General features: G+C 36.8%; 1 protein-coding gene across 1 annotated transcript in view; it reads left to right on the top strand.

Annotated features, from left to right (window-relative positions):
* The window catches only part of LOC138700254 (neuropeptide CCHamide-1 receptor-like), a 1,055,160-nt gene that overhangs the window by 572,852 nt on the left and 468,271 nt on the right, over positions 1-14,037 (top strand). The window contains exon 3 of the mRNA XM_069826747.1: positions 10,971-11,029. The gene's annotated coding sequence lies outside the window, so the exon portion shown is untranslated. The remainder of the gene's footprint in view (positions 1-10,970; positions 11,030-14,037) is intronic.

The following is a 14,037-nucleotide window of genomic DNA, read 5'->3' as shown; positions in this document are numbered from 1 at the left end:
AACAAATCACTTTACTAGGTATAGGAGGGAAGAAAAGTAATTAATCCATTTACGTAAACTATGAAATATCACGCTTTTGAGTTTGATAATTTTTTTTAGGTTTTTGTTTAATCTGAATACAGTACAGTATTAACAACGAGTGTTTTTACTCACGAACTGAGCTGTCCATACGGACGTATTCGTTATGCAGTGTATGTTATACTGTCTATAGCACATTAGCTTACACTATAGAGAATGAAGTTAAATTGAAAAATAATCATAATATGGATATTTAAACACATTTTTCAAAATGGTGGCCGTTCATTTCGATACAGGCTTCAGTTCTAATGTATGTCATTCCAATTACCAGTTTCGTCCTTCGTACTAGTAACTCATGTTGAAATAATTCTGTACCTACTCTGTAAAAGAGTACCTTACGTACTGTAAATTCAATCTTCACTTCTGCTCGATCCGAAAAGATAAAATTACTCAGACATTCTATCTACTGTCCGTCAAAGTGGTTATGTCGCAGGATCGTAGAAAGGAGGGAAATCACGTGACAGTTAATTACTTAACGAGGCCCTTTTATTTAAGTTATTTTAAACAGTTGTATGGGTATAATATTGCGTAGATGTCCAATTCCTAACAGAAATTAATGTTCTCAGAAAAGAGCTAAGACAGCCCAGCCACTAGCCTTTACAGAGAGGTGAATAGAAGCTGGTGGGGAAAACCGGAATGCGACGTAGGCAAATGGACGACAGTACCTATGCGAAAATGATGCAATATTGGAAGCTCTTTCGTCATTGGAAAACGCGAACATATTTTTGGAACGTACTGTGACGGTAAGGCTACTATGACTGTATATGCGGTCTTGGATCTGTGTGGAAGACGGTTGAACTTCATTAGTGGAAGGGGTGGAAGTGAAGTACATTCAAAAACTCAGGTACAATAAAAATTGAAGTAAAAATAAAATGATGTCCCTGTATTAATTATTAGTATTATTATTAATTGTATTTTTAATTACCGCTAATAAGTTTATTATTGTCATTATTGAGTGTAATTAGTTACCACTGCCACCGGGTATATACCCACTGCGGTGTGAATAAATACACACATCTCTGAAACGTTGTAAATGTTATTTTTAACACCCTGTATACTCTGATTGTTTACACGTGCCTTCTGTTGCTTCAGATAGAAGCGAGCATGAAATCTATCTAATGTCACAGATTTAGAAAATGGCCTCTGGATAAAAGCGCGATGGAGTATATACATTTTGGTGGGGAGATGCATAAAAGATAGGGTAATATCTATGAAGCGGGTAGCTAAGTACGACACACATGCTGGCAGCAGATATTTTTCCACTAGGCGCCCCCCCCCCCCCGTTATACTTTATATCATGCCCCAGCACGTAGTCGCGTGGGTGGCTAGTCTTATAATCCGCATCTTATAGCTTTATGACCCCCTCCATCAAGCCGAATCGTGATGGAGCAAAGTGATTTATCTGACGTCATCGCACAGCCCCGCGATTCCGACGGAAAACAGCCACCTGCGATTCCAAGCCGTAACATTACATGATTGACGAGGGGAAATTGTTTTCCTTCCCTCTTCCCTATAGGTTTTGATGTCTTACGCCGTTTCTACGATCAGGCAGAAATAGTGTTTTAGAGCACGCGCACATAACGGTAAAGGTCAAACTGTCTTTACAAGCTCGTAAGCAAAGTTCAAGATTTGTGCGTTAGTAAACAGTTATGATTTCATAAAATCCTAGGAATTAGTGAAGTCATAGTGTGGGGATAACAATAACATGGTAAACTGGGTCAGAAACTTTAATTTGCACGTCCATATTTCCATAGTTTCGAGGTACTTAACTGCACAGCTTCCTGCTTGCTGGAGGTCAGGGATTCGACTTTTAGAGAACTGTTTTCATCCAACTCAGGGGTCGGGAAATCTTCGATGAACCTGTTTTCTTCCATTTCTCAATTATCAAAGTTTCATTTTAATATACACCGTGTCCCGCTTAGAGGGATCGAGAAATAAATGCTCACCACTTAAAACCAGATAAAGATATCGTTGAGATTTACATCTGACGAGATAAAGAAACTATCCAAGTTTACGCAACGAAGTCTGAAAACAGCTGCTTGCGTAACTTTCGTTTATTTATTTCTAAAACAAGCCTGGTGCCATTTTTAGGAGAACACGCCATGGTCAACATGTGGACACCACAACAGAAAGTTCAGTGTGTGCTATGGCTAGCAGGAGACTTTTTTCTGAGGTTTTTTTCTTGTGATGTTGTGTACCAAAGAGGCAGAGCTAACATTTTGGAGGAACTGAGACAAGTATATGAATAACCATTAGGTATGCAACAAGAAAAAAATTATTTCTTAAAAATTACGTCAGTCAAGTTGACCTCCATTAAAACGCACACATTCTTCGTGTCTGGCCACGAACTGTTGCATAACCCCTCTCAGCATATTGACAGGTATCGCAGCGACCTCTTATCGTATACGTTGTTTCAGGGCTGGAATTGTTCTAGGTGGATTGCCACCAAACACCTTCGTTTTGAGGTGTCTTCATACGAAGACATGAATCACATACCGTTAAATCAGGTAACCTAGACGGTCAAGTGATATCCCCGTTCCGAGAAATGACGCGGCCCGGGAACAAAGCATTCACAGCATCTATCGAAATTCTTACGGTGTGGCTTATTGCTCCGTCCTGTTGAAACAGTGTGTTTTCATTCACTGAGAAATGGGCCAGTTGTGGTGTAAAAGAGTTTTGTACGGTATCATTTCAACATATGGCATTAAATTAACAGTAGAAGCAAACAACTTAGTTACTAGGAGCGTATTCCGAATCTCACCGGTGAGCAATCCGATGGCATCACGGTGTTCCGAATTACACCGATGACGTCATTGATGCTGCACCGGTGCCATCAGCTTGCAGAGGTGGTGGCAGTCTCCATCAGCCGCCGTAAGTGAATCTGATTGGTTCTTGTATAGGGCGGGAATTAGCAGACGAATGACATCATGCACTGTTGTGTCATGGCGGTGTGTTCTCTTTAGTTCTGCTGTATTGTTTGTAATGAGCATAACGTAAAAACAATATGTTAATGGCTTATGAGCGAACATTTCAACGGACCAGTTATTACTACTGGTTCAAGAAATAAGTTGTTTATGATCTCTTTTCTTTGAACGAGATGGCAGTACGGAAATTTCGCAAAATTTTGCTAGCGTAACACAGATAACAACTTACACAGTCGCCATGACAGCCATCGATCCTTCCACCAGTTTTGTTCCTATTGCTCTGCAGCGTGACGTCATTGTTGTCCACCGGTCCGGTGAGATTCGGAATGCTGTAGGGAACGCGGAGATAGTGACGTCACCGCCTAAGGAGCGTGGCTAACGAGAAACAGCGTATTCCGAATCTCACTGGTCCGGAGGCATCAATGGCGTCACGTTGCAGCGAAATAAGGAACAAAACTGCTGGAAGGATTGATGGCTGTCATGGCGACTGTACAAGTTGTTGTCTGTGCTACGCTAGCAAAATTTTGCGAAATTTTCGTACTCCCATCTCGTTCAAAGAAAAGAGAGCGTAAACAATTTATTTCTTGAACCGGTAGTAATAACGGGTCCTTGACATGTTCGCTCATAAGCCATTAACATATTGTTTTTACGTTGTGCTCATTACAAACAATACAGCAGAACTAAAGCAGAACACACCGCCATGACACAACAGTGCACTATGTCATTCGTCTGCTAATTCCCGCCCTATACAAGAACCAGTCAGATTCACTGATGGCGGCTGATGGAGACTGCCACCACCTCTGCAAGTTGATGGCACCAGTGCGACACCGGTGGAGCATCAGTGACGTCGGAACACCGTGATGCCATCGGATTGCTCACCGGTGAGATTCGGAATACGCTCAAAGGCTTCGGCACGAATTGGAGTCACGTGATTATCATCTTGACAATCGCCTAATATGAATACATGCTCAAAGTTTTAAAAAACAAAGGAATTGCTATATTAAACTCATGTTAAACGTGCATTTATATATAAACTTGTTCAATGTTGGCCATGTTATGACTAAGAATGTGACGTCGCGCCATAGCCTGTCTTTCTCGTTAGCCACGCTATGAAGTCATAAATTGTAAAGTAAGTGGGTAGCGAAGACACGGTTATATTCATTCTCACTCTCTCCATATGAACAATACACTCCAATCAAATCTTTCCATTTGACTGGCTGTATAATTTGAGAATATACCCTGATAATAATTTTATTCAATTTTCTATATTATTGTCTGAGATATTACATATTAAATGTCGAAAAATTTAAAATAAATAAACGTCGGATATTCAACGGAGAGTCGACCTGCGTAGCGTAGTCGGTGTAGCGCTGGTCTTCTGTGCTCGAGGTTGGGGTTCGATCCCGGCCCAGGTCGATGGCATTTAGTTGTGTTTAAATGTGACAGGCTCATGTCAATAGATTTTCCGGCACACCGGCATACCTTCTGCAGTTGCGAGCGTCATTAAATAAACCATAATTTAAATTTAAATGTCAACGGTCAAGTTTGAGAAAGAGTAAAGGGACTGGAGCGCTGCGGCTATTTAAAAATGGCGTAAAAGCAATTATTTTCTTCCTAACGACCTTGAAATTTCGTTCAAATGGAGTCAATAATATGAAATGAGCCACTCAGAAGCAAAGTGATACAAGTGACATTTTTTTTAAAAAGTGAGATAAGTGTATATTCTAAATATTTAACGTCAGTTCTGTTCAGAGAAAAGTAATATAAGTGCAGTTCCAGTCAGTGCTGCTCCATGTTGGCCGAACGCCTGTATTACAATGCATGCATGGTTTTGACTGAGAGGCAAACTAATACAAGTGCGTTGTTTACATATTTTTGTTGGATTTCTTCTGTTTATGACTAATTAATTTTCCATAATGAAGAGAGGTAATATATTACAGCACTGAATTCTCAAAACATCTTCGTGGAAGGCCTGCACACATTAAACTGATCAACTATAGGCTACAGTGATCCAATAAGGATAACTTTTGCTAAGTGGAGCAACATGCAAGACCTAAAGAAATTCATCCCGCCCATACAGGACTCTTTCGTTGATGACCTGAAGCATGAGGAGGGGCCTATAATAAGGACTGCAGGGCTTTGACGTGGAAGATGGCATGGAAGAGGAAGTTCAAGGAATACTAGCGATAGGAAGCCTATAGACGCACTTCATGACAGAAACACAGATGTTATTCAGATGAGGCTAGTGACGTAATGGACAGCGACTGAGGCTGAATTTCACTGAAAATTAAAAATATTCTTATTCTACTTCTTTCGGTTATATAGACACATTTTGTGCCATAATATTATAATAAGATAGCTCAAATGCTGTTAAGACAGGAATGTTTCAATGTTGTAAGCAATATTCTTGATCTTCTCTTAAATAATATACAAATACTGAAAATCCTTGCACTTATATTACTTCTCCACAAAAATATTTCCATGGCAAAATAATACAAGTGACTTTAGGACCCAATTTTACCTAGACTGTTTTAGAATAGATAATTTCTATTTAAAAGTTAAAAAATATAGGTACCAACATATACAACTGTAAATTTACAGCAACATAGTCCTGTAACAGATTTTTTAATTTCCTTTTCAACTTCAAAGTCTCAAAACTTACTAAACGTCACTTGTATCACTTTGCTTCTGAGTGCCTCAAATATGTTTAGGATAAATATAAAACAGTGTTAATTTTTACACATATTTCTGTGGTGTTCGGGTAAAGGGGATTGTCATTTTTAGTGCAGATGGAATTTTGTTCCCCAGATGAGCACACAAGTTAAATTAGACAAGTGGGTGTGCAAAAATCAAAACAATACTAGCAGTTGATGTGTTTTATTTCTGTAGAAAATTATTTGCAATAAGAGTTCGAAGTTTAATTTTCATTTATATCACAACTCATTTTATGACTTATCTCTTACCCAAACAACTCAGATTTGGTCATTCCTGTAGGTCCTACCCCTTAAAGTTAACACTCCATGTGTGGACTTTGTGTCTCAAGCTGATTTCATAATTAGTTTGATACTAATTTCAGCAATAGCGTATCTTGCACAGACATGAGACCGCGAGTCTTCAAATGTTTACACAGTAATTTCCACTGACCAACTCGTTTAAGCAGGCGGCGCCGGAGATAAATCACGTGCTTTTGCACTGGACCAATAACAAAATACTCAGGCACAGGTGCTTTGTTTCTGTGATTCATTGCTGTACTCGCCTCGGCTTAATTGCACCCCCAAGACTTTGGGTGCCAACTAATTGAGTGAGGCAGGAGTGGAGCGTTTGCCAGTTGCGCTTGAGTAATGGTGCGGCTCGTTGCCACACACTTTTGCTTTGCATCCGCCCACCAAATAAAATTAACACTATTTGACATAGTGCCTATTTAACCAGTAGGAAATGGTTACCAGAAAAAAAAGAAGTTCATTTGGAATGGATGGGAAAGAGCGGCATTTAATGTAGCGCCAAATCAAAGACAATCGAACTGCCAAAATGTTGTAATAACTACAGAATGTCTGTAACATGTCACATTTTATTACTGAAATATTATCTTACCATGTCTAATCTCATACTTACTTACTTAATGGCTTTTAAGGAACCCGGAAGTTCATTGTCGTCCTCACATAAGCCCGCCATTCGTCCCTATCCCGAGCAACATTAATCCATTCTCTATCATCATATCCCACCTCCCTCAAATCCATTTTAATATTATCTTCCCATCTACATCTCGGCCTCCACAAAGGTCTTTTTCCCTCCGGCCTCCCAACTAACACTCTATATGCATTTCTGGATTCGCCCATACGTGCTACATGCCCTGCCCATCTCAAACGTCTGGATTTAATGCTCCTAATTATGTCAGGTGAAGAATACAATGCGTGCAGCTCTGCGTTGTGTAACTTTCTCCATTCTCCTGTAACTTCATCCCTCTTATCCCCAAATATTTTCCTAAGCACCTTATTCTCAAACACCCTTAACCTATGTTCCTCTCTCAAAGTGAGAGTCCAAGTTTCAAAACCATAAAGAAGAACTGGTAATGTAACTGTTTTATAAATTCTAACTTTCATACTTTTTGACAGCAGACTGGATGATAAAAGCTTCTCAGCCGAATAATAACAGGTATTTCCCATATTTATTCTGTGTTTAATTCCCCCCCCCCCCGAGTATCATTTATATTTGTTACTGTTTCTCCAATATATTTGAACTTCACCAGCTCTTCACAAGTTAAATTAACAATTTTTATATTTCCATTTCGTCTAATTTAATACGCGGTTCAATTACTCTGCATTACTATCCGTGCAATAACGCTGTTCGTTCATTCATTCATAGAGTCCTGCCCAAGGGCAGGTCTTCCACTGCAAACCCAGCATTCTCCAGTCTTTCCTATTTTCTGCATGCCTCTTTGTCTTTATGATCCATATATCTAAATGTCGTTTATCTTGTGATATCTTTTTCTGCCCCGAACTCTTCTACCATTCACCATTCCTTCCTACGCATTCTTCAGTAGGCATTTTCTTCTCAGCCAGTAACCCAGCCAATTCCTTTTGCTCTTCCTGATCAGTTTCAGCATCATTCTTTCTTCACCCACTCTTTCCAACACAGCTTCATTTCTTATTCTGTCTCTCCACTTCACACGCTCCATTCTTCTCCATATCCACATTTCAAGTGCTTCTAGTCGTTTCTGTTCACTTCGTTGTAATGTCTATGTTTCTGCCCCATACAATATTACACTCCACACAAAGCACTTCATTAATATTTTCGCTAGTTCGTTCTCTAGAAGTCCGCAGAAGATGCTCCTTTTTCTACTCAAAACTTCCTTGGCCATTGCTATTCTCCTTTTGACTTCTCGGCAGCAGCTCATGTTACTGCTTACAGTACACCCCAAGTATCTGAAGCTGTCCACTTGCTCTACTGCCTCATTTAGAATTCGCAAGTTTATTTTCTTTACTTTTCTACCTATGACCATAATCTTCGTCTTGTTGTAATTTATCTTCATCCCATACTGCTCACAGCTGTCATTTAGCTCTAGTAACATATCTCTTGGTATCATCACCTCTTCTGCTAACCACTTCGTATCATCAGGAAATCTTATGGACTTTATTCTTCTTCCTCTTACTATCACTCCTCCTATATTCTGAAAAAAATTCTTCACTAAATCCTCCAAGTACATTATGAACAGGGTAGGTGATAAAAGGCATCCTTGTCGCACTCCTCTTCCTATTACTCTTCCTTCTGACATTCCTTCTCCTCTCCTAACTTTAAATCGTTGTTTCATACAAAGGTTATACCCTCGTAAAACGGGAGTTTTCGTCTCTTCTTAAGTTCAGAACGACTGAATTAATTAATTAACTAATTAATTCATTCAATTAATCAATCAAGAAATGGGAAGAAGAATAATAATGAATTGGTCATTGTTACAAGGCACTTACGATAACTCATATCTTTCACTGCTGTGATAAACCTGTGTTTTTTCAACCTTTTTCAACATGTGGCACACTAAAGCTGTAATTTATAATTCCGCGGCACACTCATCTAACCTAAACCAACGGTTCCCACCCAGAGAAGAATTTTAAGGGTTTTAGGTTGGAAAGAGGACTATAAAATACAAATAAGTTAAATATATATCCATTTATACACTGTATGAAGTAAAATATTTTCAATTTCATATGCATTATTTTTAAGTCGGCACTGGGGGAAATTACAGTGTGATAATAGTGAAAGAGTGCATGGGGAAAAAATTTTAGAAGCACCGAAACAAAACACGCATTATTCACAAATAGAACTTACACACTTTTTTGTATTTCTATTTAAAGTGTATGATAAAAATGTAAACTTTTATGATAGTTCAGTATTAGTGTAATAATTATGGTATTACATCCTATGTATGTTTTCTTAATTTGTTATTTATAAAATATGAAACAAGCAATATTATTACATGTTTTGCCGAGGAATATAATATGCGAGTACACACTAAGACGTAAGTATGAAAAAATAATGGGAAGTGCATTCGTAAATATAGAAATAAAAGTAATAGAAAATTGTACACTTATATAACATACAGAAATAAAGGTTACTGAAGAAGAAAAAGCAGCCATCTGCATCCAAGGCAAAGAAGTCTGTATCTAAAGCAAAAAAAGGCGGTGAAGTCAAAAAGCAGGCCAATGGTGTATCTCCCCCCTTAAGTCAGATACCTATACATTGCAAGAGTGATTTCTATTTGAGTGCCTCAGAAAGTTAAAGAAGGCAAGAAATAAACTGTCATTGCCTAAAAAATCGTACTCTGTGTTCTTAATACTTAAAATCTCACTAGAGTTTAAGTGACAATAATAAGTTACAAATGCTGCGGATCCGTATTCGAACCTTATCGCGTGAAATGGAGAAGATACTTGGATGTAGTCACTTCCACTTCAAATCTACCGATGGAAATTTGAATTGTAATCAAATCTCTTGAAGAATATTTACCACCATATACAAGATGATTCACGAGGGTTTACCGCCACTTACGGAACTTGTTTTCGAAGACGTTCTGAGCAGAAAATGTCATATGAACATGTGTCCTAATCTCAATATTTTCAGAGTAACATTAATTTGAAGTTGTTTGTAAAATTCCATTATTCTTTAGTTTTAAGGGTAAAAGAATATTACAGATAAAGAATGAATCATTCAGGAGTATCATTTCTTTAATTAGCTAGTATTCTGAAGCTAAAAGTGTGTTGTCAAATCTATGGTTGCTTCGTACAGATTTTTTTTTTTTCGATTTTTAACTACAAAATTACATTTTTCTTACGCATTATCACAATTGTTACAAATCACGCCACTCTAGTAAATTCTTCAAGACAGTATATTAGGATGCATAATTAAACTGTAAAGACTCAAGTTCCTAAAATCGTATGATTTGTAACAACATATTTTTAGCTTCAGAATACTGGCCAATTAAAGAAATGATACTTCTGAAAGGTTCATTCTCTATTTGCAATATTGTTTTACTCTTAAAAACAAGGAAAAAAGGTATTTTACTAGCAATTTCAAATTAGTGTAACCCTGAAAATATTGAGATTGCGACATATGTTTATATGACATTTTTTACTCGGAATGTCTTCGGATATATACTCCGAAAGTGGCGGTAAATCCTTGTGAATCACTCTGTATAATATATCAATTTTCTGTGTATCTTCTAAATTGCTGCTTTGTTAATTACGCATCTCTTCCTTTATCTAATACACTATTAATAGGTCAATTTTCCAAAGGAATTTATTAGACAAGTTACTTTGAACCTAGAAATTACACCCTTCAGAGCGATATTACAAAGATTAAATGTCGAAGTATATTTTTAATTATCGTAATTATTTCTTCCAAAATAAGAAAAATATTTCATTTCACACAATAGCAACAATAATAATCATCATAATACACATTTTATTTGTATCGCATCGGCATCAAATCAAGCTCCCTGTGCACACTTTGTGATCGGAATGAAGTGATGGTCAAGAACCACTTTCTATGCTGTCCGGCATTGAAGGAAGACGGTGAAGTCATTTCCTTTGTAATTTCCCTGCGTATTTTTTACCTATACTTCAAGTTATAAGTACCAACAACCATCGATTTATACTATTTTGTGACAGTCGATTTTCGTTCATCATTATAAAAATGTTCCTTCTTATTATTCTTCTTCTTCAAGCCCATTCCCCTACTCACGTACAACTTATTCATAAATTCCACAGCCTCCTCACGCTTCCGTCTAATTCATTCGATGCTATCCTCCCAGTTAAGTTTACAGACGTGAAAGAAACAAAATAATAATAATAATAATAATAATAATAATAATAATAATAATAATGACTGATAGTACATTCTGTTCTTGTAATTTTATGAGAAATGAAGTGTAGAGAATTTCCAGATTTCAAATTTCAACACCAGGGTTTTGTTTGTTTTCAGACGTTGCGGAACACTGCAGAAATTACTCCGTTGGTGAAAATGGAACGCAACACAGAAAGGTCAGAACCATAATTAATGCCAGAAAGATTATAATTTGCACTTGCTACCATTTAACTGCTTTGTTTAGAATAAAATGATAAATAATTCACGTAGACTAATTAACATAAGGTATAGCACATTGCCAGATATATAATCGAGTTTTTGATTAGTTTGCACATTAATTTCACTTCACAATTTAGTTTACAATTTCAAGAACGATCACTGTTAGCGGTATTCCTAGTTAACATTCTGTCAATTATAATATAAACCTGGAGTACCTAGTTGTGAGTCTTCTGTATTTCAAAATTATAATAATTAATTGTAGATGGAAAAATTTAACAATGAATACAACGTGTTAGCGTTGGAGATGATTATTCTACTATAATAGAAATTAATGGAATTAATTTGTATCATCTCGTGGGGTGCGGCGACTTGTGACGGGGGGTGGATTTGCTTGCTTTTTTCACTCTGGAATTAATCCCATCCGAGCTTTGCCAGTCTTATTAGGTACACACAAGATGCCTTTCTTGGAAATAACGAAACCACGTTTTTTGCAGCCTCCTATGATTCTCACCTAACTGTACTTGGCATCGGAAAGGTTTGTTATGTACCCCGCCCAAAAATGCTCGATTTTCTTGGACGTTGCTACTGTGATACAACGTGCACTCTAATTATGAAATCACTCACCACTGATCTGTCATCTCTCGCCGCAATTCAGCTATCGATTTGATTCCTGACGCACATGATGTCATTCAAATTCGTTATCAGAGATAGGAAACAATCCTGTATATTTTTATTTATTGGTCTGACCCAATATTTTGGGTTTCCCTGCGACACAGAATAGCTCACAATAAAATTTAAAATGAAAAATTATATAAATAGGTTTCAAACAAAAGTGATCAAGACACAAGAAAAAAAAAGACCTAGTATAATTTAAATTGAATATACACTATAAAGATGCTGACGAAATATCGCTACAGAAAATTTTATTTTGGTGGTGACGATGGCATCTTGAAGATCTCTCTTCAGCTTGTATTTTTCCCTCCACTTTACAAAGGTTTTCGGAATGGTGCCTCTCGCTCCGAAGAAGAGATGGGTAACTGTGATTTTTTCAATGTTGTATTTCGCTGATAGGTACTGAATCGTTGGCTCGTAGATTTTCTTTTTCTCTTCCTTCACTTCAAATGGTTCAGTGGCAGAGATTTCAAATCTGATCGTAGGATCAATTATTTCGGTTGTCTGTGTATTCCTATTTATAGCTATGATATCCATCCTACGATTGCTCCCACCATCATCAATACAATGAACTTCCTTGTGAACATCTGGATTTTTGGGTCGAAGTGCATCTGCGATCTTAGAACGTATGATGTTGTGACGTTTTATTCTGAGTGACGTTTTATATATATATATATATATATATATATATATATATATATATATATATATTATAGGTACATACAGGACGAAAGGGGTATAACTGTATTCATTTTAAGCATAGAATCTCTTTAGGGTGTAAGTAACCAAAAAGTCAAATGTCATTTTGGTATTTGAATAACGGTTTAGCAGCAAAATTTATAATGTGCTGAACTGAAACAATTTTTGTTCAATCTCTTGCACATTTCATCTGTTTAAACTCAATAAAAATTTGAAATGTTCCACGTAATGAATCTGTAGGATAGGCTAATGTTTAATTCAGTAGCTTCAATTATTGTCAAACAATAATGATTATATTCAGATATAGGCCTACTAATACATAATTAGATTACTTACTTACTTACTTACTTAGTTACTTACTGGCTTTTAAGGAACCCGGAGGTTCATTGCCGCCCTCATATAAGCCCGCCATTGGTCCCTATCCTGAGCAAGATTAATCCAGTCTCTATCATCATATCCCACCTCCCTCAAATCCATTTTAATATTATCTTCCCATCTAATTATATTATTTTCTTCAAAATTTGCCTTATCCATATCATTAAATAGCATAATTGGTCTTATCCAAAAATAAAATTCAGAGTATGTCTATATTATTGGGTTTCGATTTTCCACAAAATAAGGGTTTAATACGATCATAAAATATAATCTAACATAATAATTTCCCCCCCCCCCCGAATTGTGGAAAATCATTTAATATGGGCAAGGCGAGGTTTGCATCTATTAGCCTCATTAATGAAGTTATAGTTCAATAAAAACTGAAGAACGTGTTGTGTACTGTTTTAATAAGCAGGTATATTCATCTGACAGTAAATTTAACGTGTTAAAAGTCTGTGATATAATTGCTAAATGAAAGAAAGGGAGAGAGTATCAAGCAGATTTATATTGTCACCCTTTTATATATTCGTTATAGTGAGAACTATCATAACAGATGGTTGTAATCAAGATTGGAATGGGGCCACACCTGTGGAGTAACGGTCAGCGCGTCTGGCTGCGAAACCAGGTGGCCCGGGTTCGAATCCTGGTCGGGGCAAGTTACCTGGTTGAGGTTTTTTCCGGAGTTTTCCCTCAACCCAATACGAGCAAATGCTGGGCAACTTTCGCTGCTGGACCCCGGACTCATTTCACCGGCATTATCACCTTCATAGCATTCAGACGCTAAATAACCTAGATGTTGATACAGCGTCGTAAAATAACCCAATAAAAAAAAGATTGGAATGGTATGGTTTCACTTCACTGTCTGAAATTTACATTGAATATTATATATTATTTACATTTTTATTTTATTCGCGAAATAGTCCTAATTAATGTCACTCGATTTATCTGGGAAATCTCAGACCTCTCGTGTCATTACTACAGATATCCAGAAGTAAGTGTAAGTTAAACCAACGTAAGTTGAATAATTATATGATAGAAAATTTGTTATTAAATTGTGTAAATATTGTGTATTATCATTATTTGTGAATGTATCAGTTTTAAGATTGAGTTTATGTACTTTTGAACTATTAATAAATAATACTAATTACATAAATTACTACAGATATTAAATAGTCTTTATGTTATATTTTGACAGACGGAAATCTATATGTTGCAATAT

This window comes from Periplaneta americana, chromosome 5 (genome assembly GCF_040183065.1).
Source record: "Periplaneta americana isolate PAMFEO1 chromosome 5, P.americana_PAMFEO1_priV1, whole genome shotgun sequence".
Classification (NCBI taxonomy): domain Eukaryota; kingdom Metazoa; phylum Arthropoda; class Insecta; order Blattodea; family Blattidae; genus Periplaneta; species Periplaneta americana.
Note: the sequence above shows the minus strand (reverse complement) of the source record. Positions and strands in the feature narration are given on the sequence as shown.